This window comes from Actinia tenebrosa, unplaced genomic scaffold (genome assembly GCF_029948245.1).
Source record: "Actinia tenebrosa isolate PJP-AT-01 unplaced genomic scaffold, QUT_ActTen_1.0 PGA_scaffold14__42_contigs__length_11649687, whole genome shotgun sequence".
NCBI classification, from domain to species: Eukaryota; Metazoa; Cnidaria; class Anthozoa; order Actiniaria; family Actiniidae; genus Actinia; species Actinia tenebrosa.
The window spans coordinates 5,565,696-5,585,262 of NW_028292574.1; positions in this window are offsets into that span (position 1 = coordinate 5,565,696).

The following is a 19,567-nucleotide window of genomic DNA, read 5'->3' on the forward strand; positions in this document are numbered from 1 at the left end:
CAAATGGAAAACCTCTAATGAGTTACAGAAAGTATAAAATATATGCTGTTTAAATTGACAAAATCTTATAATTCTAAGCATGCAGTCACTACCAGCTATATTATCTTCCGTGAACGTTTTATGTGCGCTGTAGCATCGTGCACTCCATGTCGATCGACAGGCACGTGTGATTATTTTGCGAGAACAGAGCTATAGGCATTATACGTACGACATTCAAATCGTCTTCATTTTTGGAGGGTAGCAATTAATAGCCAGTGGCTAACAAACCTGCATGTGGTCGCCCTCCTTTCTTGTGGTCCCATAAGGGACACGCAACTAGTTAGACGAGCTGCTGCAAATAAGATGTTACTAGAGACGAGTCAAGTGCTTAAAATAAAAAAGAACGAGTCGCTGCATGCTAGACGAGTTGCTGCAAATAAGAAACGACTGAGTTCCTTGTTTTTAGACGAGCTGCTGAATCGAAAATTAAAAACAAGTTGCTGGAAAGGAGAAACGAGTTGCTGCATGTTAGAAAAGTTTGCTACAATTAAGAAACAATTAAGTCGAGTTGCTGCAAATAAGAAACGACTGAGTAGCTTGTTCTAGACGAGTTGCAGCAAATAAGAAACCCTGAGTTGCTGGAAACGAGAAACGAGTTGCTGCATGTTAGGCGGGTTTGCTGGAATTAAGAAACGATTAAGTCGAGTAGCTAGCTGCAAATGAGAAAGGAGTTGCAGCAAATTAGGAAATGGGACGCTGGAAATAAGTAACGAGTTGTTGCAAATAACTCCAAAGTTTGTTGGAAGCATAATAAATAAAGATAAAATAAAAGCGCTTTTTCACATTGTCTCTGATTGATGATAAAATAGGCTGAAAAAATGAAAATTCTTATCCGACGGATATTTTTAAAAAAAGAAGGAAAAATAAATTGGAAAAAAAAAAAAAAAAAAAAAAAAAAATTATAATAAAAATAATAAAAAATAGAAAGAGAAAAAAACGATTCTATTGTGCCATACCCCCGAGACATCCGCAGAGCTGAGGCGTCGTATGGACTTCGGACCTGACGGCGATTAAATCCTTCTGCCCTTGGGTGTACGAATTACGCAAGAAAATGTTCTAGCCGAAGCATCAGGGGAGAGACCAGCCGGCCCCCAGACCATATCGGCTAATCCCTTGCATCTCTGCCACGCACGGAATCGGTTGAAAAATTAATGTTAAAAAGTCTAGTCTATTCGGTGCATTGTTTTCACGGCTATTGTTATGCTGATTCACCTGAAACCGTGGTCCAGTGGAAAAAACTCCATATCATGACACTAAAGTCAAGTCCGGTTGAGCGAAGTTAGTACCTGGATGGGTGACCTGAAACTTATGCCTACTTAACCTTTTTTTGTAAGTTTTTTTTCTCATAAATTTAAGTCGAAATACAATTCGTTTTATTTGAAAAATCTTCAAAAATTAAAACCTGCCGGGCATTTTCCGGGGTAAGTAAGCCATGCCCTGTACCATGAAAAGAGTCATTCGTATCCTGTGGCCTAGAGAAAAAATTTAATGTGAAATTAAAAAAAAAAAAAAAAAAAAAAAGAATATTGAGGATATTCGCTAGAATTTTCTCTATGAAGAAGTTATTTGAATCGATTACAATTTCATTTTAGTTGGTCGTGCAGGAGAAATCGTCAAAAAGATATAAGCTAGCTTGTTTGCCGCAGCCATTCCTGTTTGTAAACACATTACCAGGAATGGCTCTACTGACTACAGCGAGCAACATATAACTTTCAGGGCCGTGGCCAGACCAAAATGTTTACCGTTACAAAAGAGCGGCGGAGAGGGGAGCAGCTTAAACGAGGGGGTTGAGGTGCATGCCCCTACCCCCCCACCCCCCCCCCCCCCCCAATTTTTAAAAAAATGGAAACCCTTAGAAAAGCGATGTTATTGAGTCTTAGGGGTCATTTTTGACAATTTACCGAGGCAACTGCTTCGCTTGCCTTAGAGTGGCCACGGCCCTGAGATATTCGGCAAATACAGAAAAATAAATTAATGATGATAGGGGTTGGGGTGCATGCCCCTCCCCAGAATTTTGTTGAAATGGAAACCCTTAGAAAAGCGATTTTATTGAGTATTACAGGGCATTTGTGACAATTTACCGACGGCAAGTACAGGAAAAATAAACTAATGATAGGAATAGATTGATAACATGTAGAAAGCAAGAGCAACTAGGCTTACTAGCGTAACATGAATGAAGAACGCCAACTACCCCAAATGCCTAGCGCCAATAGCGTGTTCATGGCAATGCTAGACCTATGTTCGGTGGAATGTTTTACCAGGATGATTACGTCATAGGGATTACTATTCCATATATTATATGTACCTTAAAATGACACCAATTTCATGTTGCCTTTTTCGTTTGATTCTTGTTCCTTGTATTTCCTCACTTTAAAAACAATTAAGCATGTTGAAGCATCGTTTTCTAAGACAATCGGGAAATACTTTTTTGATTATAAACTTTCGATTTTTTCAATTCTTTTCTTAAAGTGCATTTTAGTTTGAATTGTAAATCTTTTCTTGTTGACACAATCCCGTCTTACACGTATGTAACAAAGTCAACATAAACTCTTCTCGTGTAAACTATACGGTATCACCACCACTCAATATACATTCAGTCAGTCCAAGAAGCTACATGCAATAGTAATTGATTTATGCTTGTTCTAAAGAATAGTGTAGTATACTTTTTCTCAAAACCTGAATTTTCTGTCGCGTATAGTGAATGGAATCGTTGAGAGGTTTTGGGAATGACTCTTATGATGGTGATGTTGAGGATTTGTCTTCAGAGGAAGAAAATAATAAAGTGTTGCTTTTTTGCCAGAAAGGAAACAAGGAAGGAAGATCGAGGGAAACAAAAGAAGATAGGTCATTAGAAAAGAAGAGAGTTCATGGTACTTCACTCAGACCGAATCTACTAAATAAAGATAATTCATCAAGCAGTGGCATCAATGAAACTACATCAAAAGAAAGAACCGGGAAAAAGGAGAACGAACGATTGCGTATACGCATTGATGGATCAAGCAGGACGACAGAAAATAATGAGAAAGGCGCCTTTATAATAGAGGTGCATCCCAGTCAATCCCATAGCAGTAGCCGTGAAGTGAATGAAAGAGGAGAGGGTTATCTCATCCAGAATCCAACGAAAGATCCTCGCTTCCAGCGCCTGATCAAGCAGCTTGTCCCGAACAAGGGACAAGCTACGAAAGAGATTGAGAAAAGAACCCTCGGGAACGAAAAACGCAACAGAAATCAGGACAACGCTGTTTTCTTCCACGATCTGTGCTTGAAGGATACATGTCGTATTATATTTAAACTTATGAAGATTGAAATTTAGAGCTACCAACGGTTTTCCTGCACGTTCAGACCTGTTTCTCCTTGGGATGTGTACGTGTCTCAGTCTATCAAAATATATGCAGCAATGCATTAAAGCTTTTTGTGTTTCTAGGAGTCAGGAAACTCCAGAGGCCGCATATATTATCTCAGTCGTGAAATTTTATAACGGTCTTTGTATTTTTTATCTTGAAGAAATAGAAAACGCGCCCGCGTTCTGTGTGCAGTTATAAAGCACGCGGGGGTTGGCAGAACCGACGAGAGAAGTGTTAGGAGAAGCACGACATGTAGTGCTTCTCGACACTTCTCGAGTGTTCTGTCAATCTCCAGGAAGAGCTTTATAACTCCACACAGCACAGCAAGCAAGTTTTTTGTTCTTTTATAAAATACAAATTACAAAAACCTTTACTTTTGATAAAAATGACGCAACTGAAAGTGCGCGCGCGTGCTGTGTGTCCTCATAAAGCACGCACTCTCAACCAATCAGAACGCAACATTTATAACAGTTATATATTTTTCCTCCAACTCGAAATGGCTAGTATGAACTAGTTGCCTAGCAACTGTGTAGTTTTCTAGAGGAGTTTTGTTTGTTTAACTACTAAAAGTTATGCCTCAAATAAAAAATCCGCGATAAATCTTTTATATATCATCAATTCTGTACAGAAAATCAAGTTTTTGTGAAATTTAAATACGTGGCTGCCCTATCTTGTTATCACCCTATCAGAGTGTTCAAAAGTTTCGTGAATCTTGGATCCATGACCGATCTTTTCCTGTCAATACTTTTATTACTTTCTATTTCCGGTAAGAGAGAATTCAGTTCATTTTCATTTGTGTTTTCTTCAATTTCTGGTGCGGACCGGACAGCCTTTTCTTTTCTGCTTTTAGGATTTGCATTTTCAGTTTTTGCGAATTTATTTTGAATTTTTACTTCATTGACTTCAGTAGGCTCTTGATTCACTGGGTTTAGTGACTTTTCGCTTGGTTGAATTTGCAATTCACTACCATAAATAGGTGCTTGTGATAAAAGTATTTCTTCAATTTCCTCTGGTTTCGCATAATTATCTTTTCCCTCTCCGCTAATTTTTGGGTGTCCTTTTGTTTTATTCTTATCCTCTTGACCGCTATTTCTTCCTCTAAGACTTCATTTTGTTTGGCGTTGAATGTTATCGGTTTTATTTGGAGTTATGTGAGCCGTATCCTTCTCCTTCCTTGGAAAGGAACTTGGAACTTTATTCCCCTGTACTTTCTTGCATTCATGAGCTTCGAATTCTCTTCCTTGAGGCACTTTAATTTCAACTTTATCGTCTCCTACCCTCCTATGCGAATTTAAAGCATCTTTATCAATTCTTTTCAACTTTTTTGGAACTTCTTTGGAACGCTCAGAAGACTTGCCTTGCATCATATTTTTCTTTTTTCTCCTTATCTTTGATCGTTTCATGTCGCTCTGAAACTGGTGCAAATTTCCTTGAATTGTTAAATGATAGCGATTTTTATCTTGAACGAAAGTTGTGTCACTATTTTCCAGTTCTTTGTTGTCTGTCTTTAAATTTCTTAAAGCTTGACTCTGAATCTTCATCAAGATGTTCCTTTGGTGGTCTTCTCTCCGTTGTACCCTTTCCATAACTGTCAAAAGAGTATCCGCTTCATTTTTAAAATCACTCGAAGATGCTTCTCGATGGGGATTTTTACCCAAAAACATCAACAAACCTTTCTTCCTTTTCAGCAAGTCTTGAAAACTTTTTGGCTGGCGCTTTGAATTCTTTCTCATGTGAGGCGGCCATATTGGATCAATATTGAGAATGACTGGAAGTCGAACTGAGTTTTCCTCGTGTGAAGTACTCATCTTCTAACTTAATTTCGGCCTCCAAAAATATACGAAAACAGTCTGTATCATGCAATTATGCTTATATTTAGGAAGTTAAAGCTTATATAAAGTATAATACTTTAGTAAATTCGTCCAAATTAATATGTCCAAGGATTCAAGAGGATGTAGTATTTTAACGAGCAAATAACCAAGCACTCATATTTGTCGTTTTTGTCCCCGGTAGATATAATTATTCGTTCAAAACAAGAATTCTTAATTCATTGAATAATGGCTGTTGTTGTGGTTGTTAGCATAGTTGTTGTTGCTATTCGGTTTTGGCGCTTGGCTCAGGAGTTTAATTAAGGGCTCCATATATAGCAGATAACACCAAAATTGATAAGAACAATTGAAATTACTTGCTTTTATGCCACCGACGCAATTATAGAAGAAAATCAGGAAACCAGGATGCAGTACAATATCGTTTCATTAGTTTGAGAAAGATATGGAAAGAAAAACAACAATCATTGTTTAATGAACTGTAAATCTTTACACCGCTCCCCAATTAATCACACGCGCGCAATCGTACACAAATTTCTGTCTCAATAAAACGATAAGGTTTATAAAAAACTTAATTGGTGGACGTCATCAATCAAAGTGTTCCATGAAATTGTCAGAAAATACAAAGTTTTTTAATTACACGTGCGAAATCGTACAATTTTCTGTCTCGCCAAATTAAGGTTTTAAAAAAATGGTGGACGTCCTGAAATACATTTAATATTATAAGCCATTTCATATTAATCAATCACAGTCATAATCAATTAACTCTTCTTGGACCTTTGGCACTAATTCATTAAGTTCTTTGAACCCATCTAACGAAGTAATTTACTTCCTTCAATTAAAGTGGAAAAATTAAGAATTAACTAAATGAAAGAGGATAATGGCTTTTCTGAGATCATTAATTAGCTGTAATACAATACTTAGAAAAATCTCAAAATAGACATGTTAGCTTGGGTGTATATAATATTTTCTCATTACATATCACATGTTACTTCAGTAGTATAGGGAATGGGGGTTCCAGCGCAATCTCAACACGGGGTAAGACCCGCGTCAAAAATCCACCTACGGAAACAACCCACTCCTAGTGTGGTTGGGGGCAACAGCGCAAATATGTTAGTCTATATATGGAGTGCGAAGAATGTAAGAGAACTTTTAAGAAAGAAGCGGATTTGAAAAAGCATTTGAAAATGAAGACGAAGTGTATGAGCAGTTATGATTGTGGATGTGGTAAGAAGTTTGAGACTAAGGTTAAATTGTTTTGGCATTGTCAGGACTGTGAGTACGACTACGACGACCTAAAAAGTGCTTGGTATTAGGTATAAAATATTTCCTATTATATAGATGGAATCCCAAAGCAACTTCAGCACGGTGTCAATACCCGGTAACGGTGAGATTGACGTTAGACAGTTTTGGCGTCAGTCAGAAAGGAAGGTTAAAAGGACTCTCCGAAAAGGTATAGAAGAATTAGGAGCCCTGAAAGCGAGCATAATGGTAGAAGTAAGTTTGTCAAAAGACGAGGTAATGACGACAGCAATGTTGCGATCAAAGTCGTTAGTGATATTAGAATCCACGAATCTGGATAGGTCACTCAGTGAAGCCTTAGAAGCAATAATGGAGTCGCTGTCTAACTACACGAAAGAAGGATCGGGTTGGACAGTAGAGGAGGTTGAAGGAATAGAGATAAGTATAGCCAGGTACGTACCCATACGAGGGGGGAGTTACGTACCGCTACCAACGTGGGTAGAAAGGAAGAAGGCTATCGTAAACGTGAAGAATGAAGACAATCGATGCTTTATGTGGGCAATCAGGTCTGCACTGTATCCAGCAGAGAAGGATCCCTGTAGGACAAGTAAGTATCCCACAGATGATTTAGAGTGGGATGGTGTGGAATTTCCCATGCAGTTGATAGACATCCCCATATTTGAGGAAATAAACGATCTAGCAATTAACGTTTACGGAGTCAGAGAGCAGACGATAGTACCGTTAGTTCTGTCAAAAAGTAAAGGAGAGCGCGTACATTTATTCTACCACGGCGGACACTACTCATGGGTTAAACACATTAGCAGACTATTCTACAGACATACTAAGCACAAAGGTAAAAAGTACTTCTGCGACTGCTGCTTGCTGTCATTTACATCCTTAAATACCCTAAAGAAACACGATGAGATCTGCCGCGGAGTCGAAGAAGTGGCGCAACGGATCCAGATGCCCACCAACAAAGAGCTTTCATACGCAGACCATCAAAAGCAGATGCAAGTGCCTTACGTGATATATGCAGACTTTGAAGCGTTGATAACTAAGGAAGAGCAGAAAAGTGGTGCCACGAATAAGGTGGGATTACACGAGATCTGCTCCTTTGGTTACATAGTAGTCAGATCAGACGGTAAGGCCGACCCTCCTGTAATTTACCGAGGTAAGAACGCAGCTAATGAGTTTCTAGAAGCATTGCGAGAAGAGGAGGGGGAGATTAGAGAACAATTAAGACGTCCAAAGAAGATGGAATTTACCAAAGAGAACCAGGAGGCTTTTAAGAAGGCAAAAAAATGCCACATTTGCCAACATACGCTTCTTCAGTTTGGAAGACGAGCCAAGAAAGCGTGGGATGAAGATGGAAAGTATCTAGGAGAAGCTCATTTTAAATGCGGGAAGTATGCTAAGAAAGGTGAGAAGCCGGGAAAGCCCTCCACGCACTGCATTCACTGCCACAAAGCATTTGTTGAGGATTTCTATGTGGATAAGGTTAGGGATCACTGCCACATCACGGGTAAATACAGAGGAGCGGCTCATTGGAAATGCAATATAAACTTCAAAGTAAATCCAGACATGGAGATTCCGGTGTTCTTTCACAACCTCCGCGGTTACGACTCCCATTTGCTACTACAAGGAACAGACGGCTCCGACGTCAAATGCATACCCAACAACAAAGAGCGCTACATGTCCGTAACTGTGGGTAAGCTAAAGTTCTTAGATTCGCAGCAGTTTATGGCGGACTCCTTAGCAAACCTCGTAAAGTATAACACCAACTTTCCCATTTCCAGTCAATACGGCGCGGAAAGGAAAGGAGTCTACCCATACGAATACATGGACTCCTGGGATCGATTCAAAGAACCCCTACCACCCAAAGATCGCTTCTACAGCACCCTAAACGAGTCTGGTATAAAGGATGAGGAGTACCAGCATGCGTTAGACGTGTGGGAAAAGTACTCCTGTGAGAACATGGGTGACTACCACGACATCTACCTAAGGTCTGACGTAGTGCTGCTTGCAGATGTTTTCCAAAGCTTCAGAAAGATGGCTATGGAATATTACGGATTGGATCCCGCTAATTTCTACACGGCTCCTGGGCTCAGCTGGAGTGCTTTGTTAAAGAAGAGAAATGCGCAGTTGGATCTCCTAACGGAGTACGACATGTATCGGTTTATGGAAGACGGTATTCGTGGCGGCGTATGCGGACCCAGCCGACGTTACGCCCGCGCAAACAACCCCTTAGTAGAGCACGACCCAGAGAAACCAACCACATACATTTACTACCTGGATGCGAATAACCTTTATGGTTGGGCAATGTCACAGTACCTACCTGTGAGAGACTTCGAATGGGATCCAGTGAAGCCGATAGACTTCTACATGCAGGTAGGAAAGGAGGAAGACAAGGGTTACGTCTTAGAAGTGGATCTGGAGTACCCAGAGCGCCTGCACGACGAACACAATGAGTTCCCCTTAGCACCAGAAGCGATAGAGATACCATTTAAGCAGCTAAGTCCGCTGCAAAAGCAAATGTGCCCTGGTTACAAACCGTACAGGAAACTAACTATGAACCTGATGGATAAGAAGAAGTATGTGGTACATTACCGCAACCTGCAGTTCTACGTGCGACACGGAATGCGCGTAGAGAAGATCCACAGAGTCCTAAAATTCACGCAGGAACCCTGGATGCGCCCCTACATTGACTTTAACACGCAAAAGCGTACCGCAGCGAAAAATGACTTCGAGAAAAATCTCTTCAAACTGATGAACAACAGCGTGTTCGGAAAGACAATGGAGAACATCCGCAAGCGCGTAAGCGTAAAAATAGTCAGCACCAAAGAGGAAGCAGAAGCATACGTGTCACAGCCAGGCTTCGTTAGATACGTAGAAATGCTGAACTTCTACGTGATTCACATGAAAAAGGCAAACCTCTTACTAAACAAGCCCGTTTACACAGGCTTTACGGTGCTGGATCTATCGAAGCTGCTTATGTACGAGTTCTACTACGATAAGCTTAAGCCAAAGTACGGAGACCGCTGTCGCCTCCTGTACACAGACACCGACTCCCTAATTCTAGAAGTGCAAACGGAAGACGTTTACAAAGACTGCCTCCCCGACATAGACGAGTACGACACCAGCGGTTACCCGAAGGAGCACTTCCTTTACTCTGCGAAGAATAAGAAGGTAATTGGGAAGATGAAAGACGAAATGTTAGGAAAACCCATCGTGGAATACGTGGGTCTGAAACCAAAGATGTACAGCGTGCTAAAGTTAGACGGCGTAGAAAAGAAAGCTAAAGGCGTAAAAAAGTATGTGGTAAAGAAGGACATTACGCACGAGTCCTACCTCAACGTATTACGAACACGCAAGGAACAGCGGCATAAGATGAACAGCCTGCGCAGCTATGGTCATCAGATACATAACGTCACGCAGGAGAAGGTGTCACTGTCTGCATTTGACGGTAAGCGATGGATGTGTGATGACGGAGTGCATACGATAGCATTCGGACATCACACGATAAGCAGTTCTTCTTTGACGAACCCACGCGTGGGACCATCATGAAGATAATACAAGATGGGCTGACCCTTCTTAGCTATCGCACTTCGGATCTGGTAAGTTTCCAAAGACCAATTAGGATCCGTAGCTCTTTTGGATCCTCCTTCTAATTCACCCGGCTCATAGAGATATCGAACCGTGACATTACCTAATTTCTTTTCATGGGGGAAGACCGCCCTCGAACTTCTGATGAAGGACTTGTGTTCCACGTGTTTCTTTTTTATGGCATCCCTGGGTTTCATTCCCGTAGCCCTGGCCGCCTCGTTGTTCGAAGCTGCGACGACCTGGGGGAGCCTCTGAGTCCATTCCCTATTGCGTTTGGAGGGATCTTCCAGCTCTTTCCAATACTGGTATCCAAAGAGACGCTCGGCCAGGGTCTTATTGAATCTTTCAACAATGCTCTGACCCCTGTGGTACTCAGCTTCAGCTCTCCTAATCTTAGTGTCGTGGTCTTTCAGGGTCTTGGTAACCACGCCCATAAACTCCGTCCCCGCATCCACTTGCAGCAGCGTAGGCCATTTCAAGACGCGCTTATAAACCCTACCTAGGGCTTCTGCGACTTCCCCAGAATCCTTGCTGGTTATAGGTTCGGCGTCCTTGTATCTGCTTGCGATATCGACTACGGTCAAAGCGTACCTATAGGTCTTCTTTCTCACCTTATCGTGCGGCAAGAAAAGCAAATCCGCCTGATGAACTTCATTGGGGGTATTTACGGTGAAGCTGGGCCTGGGAATGTACTTAGGCACGGGAAGATAAACCTGCCAGAGGGTTTGTTTTTTCAACCAGTTCTTAGCCGTTTCGTCTGATACCCTGGCCGCGGTCGCGAGTTTCTTGATAGCTGACGCTCCTCTCCAATAGCCTTCCGGCCCATAGTAAATCCTTTTAAGTTTGTCCTCTACGCGGCCCATTATATGAATTCCAAAACAAGATTGATCTTACGTCCGTTAAAATCCACCGTCTTTCCGTCCACTTTAATGGTGATGTTTATGCTTTCTACCAAATTAGACAAGTCATAGCTCAAAGAAATGGGAGTGTATTCTACTGGGTCAAATGGATTACCTTGGGGCAGAAACTTGGACATAAGAGAAGACTTTTCTCCATTGTTGTAACTATGAACCAAGTCGCAATAGACTTCGTAAGAGGATGCGACTTTCCATTTCACATCATATGTATTGCCGCTATTTATTGTGGTACTAGTAAGGCCCAGGAGTTCTACCAATGAACTGTCCTTTAAATTAGCGCTCCCATTATTTTTCTTAAATGTCATTTCATGGGGTAATCCTGTGGTAAGAGTGTATCCATGCTTCGCTAGCTCCTTAGCCAGTGTTATGGGGGTGTAATGGGAATCTGGTATTTTTGGTTTGGTGCCGGAAGTTCCGATGATAAAGCCATTAATTAAATTATACCAAGAATTATACAAAGAGCAACTAACCAACCGAACCTTACAGGCTTTGATGGGAGGATTCAAATACGTGGTAAAGTTATTCTTGTCGCTTTCCAAAAAGACGATCATTATATTAGATACGCCAAGGCCACGCCTCCGGCCAGCCCTGCAACTCCTACGAAGACCAGCTCACTATCTTTTTGTTTCTTAGAAGGCTGGTAGTAATTCTTGAACTGAGGCTTTTTTAACGCCACTGTGGGATGCGCTTGCGCATAAAGTTTAAAGGCGTAGTCTGTGTTTTCGAAGTTCTTATCCGCCTGCATTTTGTCTTGGTAATTCTTATCCAACCAATCCCTGTAAGCTTGTCTTTTTTCATTCCAAGCTGCAACGTCCCGCTGATATTTCTCCAGCGCTAAGTCGTGTCTCTTCCTTTCGGCGGCCAAATCTCCGCTGCGATCACCTCTAACTAATCTATCCAAATATTGACCACCATAATTAGCCCCTGTAAATGCTAAAGCTGCAATGACTCCACCTGCGACTAAGCTAACCATTATACATTAGGTAGGTACTTTTCCTTTCGTAGGTAATCCTTTAGCATGATAGCCCCGCCTACGGCAGCGGTCATCTTAGCGAAATTAGCGAAGCTCTTGCTTGGGTCTTCAGTAAAGTCTTCTTTGAGCACTTTCTTACCTACCCAACCAATACCCGCAACGATGGAAGTAATGATAGCTGCCTCTTCAACAGTTTTCAACAACGCGGTCGACATTATATTACAAAGCGAGAAGGTTATTACTCCATTTCAGGGATTTTGCTTTTTCTAACCTCCACAGGTGCGCGATATGTTGGGGCCTCCCACTTTACTTCTGGCTTCGTAGCCCGCCATTGTAAGTAGAGGCTGCCTGCTGCTATAGCAATTCCTATCGCGCCAATGACGTACCCAGGATTGATAAAGGATTCCTCTTCTCTTTCCTCCACCTTTTCCTCCTTCTTTGCTTTGTTCTTTTTATTCATCTCCGCGAGCTTCTTTCCGGCAGCGACTCTGCCCGGAGATTTAGCCTTGGTAATCTTGGTATCTTCTACGGGAGCCTTTTCTGGTTGTTCTTCGGTGTCACTCATCTTATATTAAGGGACTTGAAGGACTTGACAAGTAACTTGATGACGACTTGACAATGACTTGGCAATGACTTGACAACGACTTGACTAAGTACTTGAGAATGACTTAAGGACGACTTGACTAAGTACTTGAGGTGACTTGACAACGACTTGACTAAGTACTTGAGAATGACTTAAGGACGACTTGACTAAGTACTTGAGGTGACTTGACAACGACTTGACTAGGTACTTGAGGCGACTTGATCAGGTACCTCAGTAAGTGCTGCCTGGAAGACCTTTTCAACGTCTCTGTTCTTCTTGAAGTCCTTCCAAGAGGCCGTAAGTTCCTTCAAGTCGACGTGCTGAGCTACGTGAAGTGCCGCAGAGGCGACTGCCATTAACTTACCGCACTTCAAAGACAACCAGCCGCAGGTTATCTTAAGTTCTTGGGATATGACATAGTCATCTCTTATGTCCTTCCGCAGTTGCTCCACGTCGTCTATAGGCAGTGCAAGTCCAAGCAATTTAGTTGCAAGTCGGATAGCGGAGTCTGCGACGGCGTCTGTGGTCTTACTTGCAAGGGCAGCCTCGTACCTTTTATGGAACTTTTTGACTTCCTCTTCCGACAGCTTATTAACCTGCTCATGGGTAAGTTCCCTGCCTATCATTTCTTTACACTTCCCCGAAGACACAAGGATGTTAAGTTGTTCCTTGAGGTTACTTTCGTCTAACTGCGTGGGGACTTCATCTAAGAGCTGCTCAATCTCCATATACATTAACGTCATAAGGAAACCTCAAAGAGAAAATCATTTTGGAATGTTGGTGCGTCTTTAAATGCCGCATGTATTCATGCAACTGTTCCTTGCTTATCTCGCCGCCGTAGTCGCTTAAGATGGTTTCCAGATCAGACTTACTTGGAGTATAAAATACTACGAGAGAGCCTATGTTTTCCCTGAAGGGCTTAGAGACGCTGGTAAGCTGCTGCGAGAGCAACCAAACGCTGATATTGTCGTGTCTACCGCTGAAGGCGAGCTTCACTAATTCGGAGGTGCGCTTTTTTACGTCGTCCCCACAGGCAATGTCATCCAGTATGAGTAAAGTCTGTGTATCTTTAGGGAATTGCTTGTGCCAGAACTTAAGATGGCTGGATAACTCGTTAGGGTCTAAGATATCTACGAAGAAGTCGTCGTCTTTCACTCCTATACCCGTCCAGGTGCGGTTATTCACGTAGGTGGGACAAAGCAGCACTATGTAGTCAAAGCGGTATCTAAAGGGTCCTAATAGCTGCTCCACGACGAATTGGGTCTTTCCACAGCCGGTGGGTCCTACTATCAGAGCGTTACAAGGCATGTGATCTGGGTTCATATATAGATGGAACCAGTGGAAGCAGTAAGAAGGATTACCGCCGACGCAAAGGATAAAAGAGACACCATAGAAATGCAAAGGGAAGAGATAGACCGGTTAAAAGAGCGCGTACAGGAATTGTACGATGAAATGTGCAGTCTGAAGCGTGCAGAACGGTTTGGCGCGCTTTTGACAATGGCGGGCTGGGCTAAGGAGTCCATTAAGGACTTCATTCGATATCCCCCATAGATATATGGACTGCATTACGTGCGAACTACCTGCTGACTGCATCATCGTTACCCCTCCGACGCCTCGTAAGAAACACAGCTGCTGTCACTGTAATAAGGTATTCTCTGAAGAAGACTTCATTGGACATTGGTGTCCCGCGGATACTAAAGCACAAAGGACTTTAGACGACGTTCGAGAAGAGTAAGAGGTCGCAAAGAAGATCTTACTAAGCCCCAGCAAGAGGAATTAGCATAGGTCTTTCTTTTTTATCGTTATTTTGTTAAATGCTGCAAAGAGGTCTCAAGTAAGGGTCTATTTTTTATTGTTATTTTGTTAAATCATCACGATCGAAGAATGGTTAACATGATTATCTTTTTGCTGGTTTCAACAATGAGAAAGAATGATACCTCATCTTTTAATGGGGGCTTAACAAAATAACAATAAAAGATAGACCCTTACTTGAGACCTCTTTGCAGCATTTAACAAAATAACAATAAAAAATAAGGTGTATATAATGGAGTGCATGCGATGTAATAAATCTTTCAGCAGTAAGCAGCGACTGCAATACCATCTTTCCAAGAAAGTCTGTCAGAAGACCGTAAGTACCCTTTGCGGTGACTGCGGTAAGGAACTGTCCACTGTACAGGCCCTACGATATCACCGCGAGAACAGAGTCTGCCTCAAAGACCGTTGTCTCCGTTGCGATGAACCTCACTTCGAGGAGAACTGGCATAAATACCGCTGCCGGCGTTACCACCTCGAAGAAGTCGTCTGTGAAACCCACGGCGATTTAGCAGAGCGATGTTGCCCCCTTGAAACCAGCCGGGCGCTCACGCGACGTAAGAAGGAAATAGACCAAGATTTCGTATGCTTTGACGACTACGAAGGAGTAAAATGGGAGAACCGAGAACACTGGGACGGCATCTGCGATAAATGTGGCTGTCAACGCAGCGGTCAACATATTTGGTGTTGCCTGTACGACGGACCACGTCCTTTAGACCATTACCTGGCGGTACGAAAGGCTTGGAAAAATGAGAAAGATATATGATTCCTCAAATCGCAGCGTTCATAGGAGGAGCCTTGATTACCGTATCCGCTTACCAGATAACAGAAAAAATGAGGTCCGTCGAAGCAGACCAATATCTAATCAATCACATAATGGATTAGCTTCCGGGCGACGTTCGATGTCAAACTTCCATCGACCGTTAACCTTACCATAGGTACGCAGGTGTGTATATTCTTCACCTTGCAGTACGTACCTTACACAGTCAGGTGCCCAAAGACTGTACTCTTGGCTGCCGTCTAAGAGGACCAACCTTAAACGGTTAATGTCCTCGAAGACGACGTAATTTTTTATTTCGTATGAAATGCCATGTAGCAAGTCGCGCCAGTGAGTTTGTTCAAGAATCATTATATCTATGAAATATCTTTTGGTGCGTTCGTAAGTTCTCATGCGATTTGAAAGCCTTAACACACCAAGGACAAGGTATGCGAATGCCGTCGACGTAACGGTCGATTTCCCTGCAGATCAGATCGTAATCGTTGCTTACCATCGTTAAGTATCCATTCATTTCATATTGCGTCAATACCGCTTTTTGTTTGTCGGACAATACGCCGTTACCCTTTGGCGTCTTCAGTTCCAGACAGAACCCATTGTATTTCTTATGGGAGTTAAGAATTAGGATGTCGGGTTGACCTGCCTGGTAGCCCTTTTGCCAGCACTTTATCCTTTTACTGGTGGTATCTTGCAATTCCCCGAGTCCAGGCGCTAATATCAGCGTAGGGTGAAACCGGCGTATCTTATCGATGACCTTCTTATGTAAGTCAAACTCATCCTCGATCTTGAAGGTCAACTTATTTGGACCATCCAACGAATACTTCCCCGTCTTCCTTAACGTAGGTAGGACGTCTTCGAAGACCCAATCTTGGAACGACTCTGCCGTTGGCAGTTTGGAGCTGAATATCAATTGATACAAACCAGACTCCGTCACATACAGGGATTGCGGGTGCGAACCAGAAGGGAGGCGATTCACCTCCAACTCGTTAAGTCTCTTCTTATGCTTGTCCCGCACGTGAACTTTAATAGCATCTTTGGTGTCTGCATAACCTAATGCCTTTGCTACCTCCTTTGCTTTAAAGTACAGCTCATCGCCTTGCACTATGCATTGCAGTTTAGTTTCGTCGTTTTCGAATACGCGGAGCATATTATACGTAAGGAATATCTTATCGATGACTTCGTTCCTCAGCCATCCTAGTAGGCAACGCTCTTTAGCTGATTCATTTCCACGCTCAGTTGCGCGTCAGACACGACGAAGACGTAGCAGTTTATCTTGTCAGCATCTTGCGCACTGGCGTTCTTGGTGCGCTGGATCTCCAATGTTATGCCATCCTGGGTATTTACCAGGCGTAAACCCTGACCATGTAGGTCATCGTCGTTAATGGTGCGCATGTCGATCCACAGCGCATACTTATCCTTAAAGAATTCCTCGGGGCTAATTTGGTCGCCAAACTTACGCATTGCCTCTCTGTACACGTCTGCGGGCTTTATCCCCTGGGAGTAGACCTTGTTAGGTACTCCGTTGACATTTACCCCCACGTTAGTAATGTTAGGGTTGTGAAAGGCTTCGGAGTTGCGCTTACCAGCCTCGTAGGGTTTGGCAAACACCAACATCAACCCCGTCAAACTACGTCTAGGGAGGTTAATGCTTTGGTTGATAACCTCATCCGTCTTATCCAGGAAACTGAACGTCTTGTACATCACTACGTGGTCGTAAAGGAATGCCTTTCCGGCGCTGTATTCCATGCCTGCGCTTCGTGCTAGTTCTTCGCTGTATACAGTCTCATACTGTAATTCTAGATTAGTGATAGAATAAGGATGGATACTACCAGTAAGTGCCGACTGTGATGTGTCCATTTCTAGGACGTTGGTAGTGTCTGCTAACGTTACTTCAAACTGTAGTTCGGACAATTGCCTGGGGTAGTACACGCCGTGGTTAGAAATAACTTCAAAGTCTAAGGGAATCACGTACTTACTACCATAAGCGGTCTTTACCCTCGTTGCGTCTGCTACTGCGGTTGCTCCACCGGAGTCCGTAGGCGCTGTCTTAGTATCACTTCGCAATTTCCTTAAGATAACGCTTCCGATTCCCTGCTCTATCCTTTGCGCGCGGTCGAACGCAGTCAACCATACGTCTTTGTACGTGGTGTACAGGTCATACCTATTCAAATCTAACAAGGATTCCCCTGCGAACTTAATTCTCATCTTAGACACCAAGTTGCGACCTACGTTGTTTACTGTGTAAGTTTCTATCTTCGTACTTGGTTGTATTGCTAGGTCAAACCTTAAAGCCAAGGTACCAGGAACCAATACTAGGTTATCTGTTAGTCGGGGGACTCCTACGTACAGCGTTTCTCCAGGTCTAGCGCTAGAAGGCGTAAAGGTGACCCGGTGAAAGGTGCGTTCTGCTTTCAGTCCACCGACCTGCTTAGGTAATACGTTTGGGTTTAACTTTGAGCTTATCATATATAATGGAAGTAGAAGGAACAGACTTCGATCCCACTACTGAAGAAGGTCAAGTCGACATTAATGACGAAGAATACGACGCATGGATTAAGGGTGCGGAAACCGCGCCTCATGTCTACGACATGGCCTTGATAAGTAGGTATGGCGATAGGTGGAGAAGCTTCAAGGCAGCCTTAAATCGCATGTGGCAATCAAGAAACCGCGGCAGCCCCGTCCCTGAGTACTTGGAACTTCGAAACATAGGGCAGCCTGAGGCAACCGCGCGGGAAACTGTAGAGTGGGCAACGCGAGAGTTAAGGATGCGTCATCCCCACATTGACACTGACGCGATAAGACTCACAGAAAAAGGAAACAAAGTCCTCATAAGCGTCAGAGACCTAAGATATCCCGACAAAGACCGCTGGACGAACCCACAGCTCCTTTTTGACGAAAATGGCTCGGTCAAGGTTAACGTGGCAAGGTTAAGGGGCTTTCAAGAGGCCACCCGAAGCATGTTAGAAGGTATGGAAGCATTGAATGAAAGGATTGCGCTAGAAAGACGCGCTATCGAACTGCAAGAAACGTTGAAGGAAAGGGAAACAGAGTATGAAAAACGAATACGGCAGCTAACCGATGCTCAAAAGAAAGAAATCAAGGGCAAGAATGAAGTCATACTGCAATTCAAGCGAGAAGCTGAAATGGCTTTAGACGAAAGAGACCGAGCCAGACACGCCTTCAATCTTGCTCTGCAAGACCTGGATATGAGCAAGGAAGAAGCTAAAAACTTGCATACCACCATAGCCGGCTCTTTGGAGGAACGACGGCAGTTGGTTACTGAAATTAACGCTAAAGAGGAGCAAATCCGGCAAAGAGATCAGGCCATTGAAGACCTGGAGGGGCAAATGGAGCGGCAGCAAGAAGTAATCGAGGACCAAACTCGTACCGAGGAAGAAAGGGAAGCAGCTCAAAAGGAAGTAGATACACTCGAAATACGCCTTGCGGAATTACAGGCGCAAAAGGAAAACCTGGAAAAGGAGCTGGGGCTTACCGCCAAGGAAAAGGTAAAAAGAGCCCTTTTGAAGTATGGTATTCCGCTGGCATTTGCGGTTGCTATTTCAAGCGTAGTAGGAGTTATCCTATCCGCTCTTAAGGCTACAGGCGCGGGCGTAAAGAAATTAGGCAGTGGGCTGACGGACTTAGGAAAAAAGATGGCAGCCGGTCTTCCTGGGCTGCTGGGTTCGGTTGTTTCCTTGGCACTTAGGGCCGGCGGCGAACTGTTGAAGTTTGTAGGGAATAACATCTGGATCTTGGTCGTCGCTATTGGGGTGGTCCTCCTGAAGAAGATGAAGGCTTGATCTTATCCTTCTCATCGGGCGGTGCCCTGCTTTGAGGATAATGAAAGACAGTATTAGCACCACCCTGGTAATTTGGAACCAACGGCAACACACTCATGGTAGAAATGGGCTTATGACTCCAGGCTGCATTAGCAGGCCTGCGACCTATGCGATTTATCCCAAACTTGCCGTCATCAGAAGTGACTTGCAACTTAGCATATTTACAATTGGCTAGCATATGAAAAGTCACTGGCGTTAGGTCTTCAGAGGACCTAGTGTAGGGCTCCATCGAAAAATGGGTAACTTTCCTGGTGTTCGTTGAAGTTCGATAAGGAAGCAGGGGCTTATTATTCTCATCGATAAGCCTAAACCCCACATTCGCATGCGTATTTGCATTAATGCTAATAGTGCAAATGACCAATGCAGTGCCCCCAACCTCAACCCACAGTCCAACGTCATGCCAGGCGCCGTTGTCATATCCCTCTTCATCTAAGCGGTGGGTATAACGCGTTTCCCTCACGTATGGATTCATATATTACAGGGAACAAGTTCCCTTCTAGAGGCTCATTACCGTCAAAGTGCTGATGGTCATGTGGTTATAGACAGTATTCCTTTGATTTTCTATGCTATTTATGCAAACACTCCCGGTGTCATCTACTCTTATCTGCAGCTTT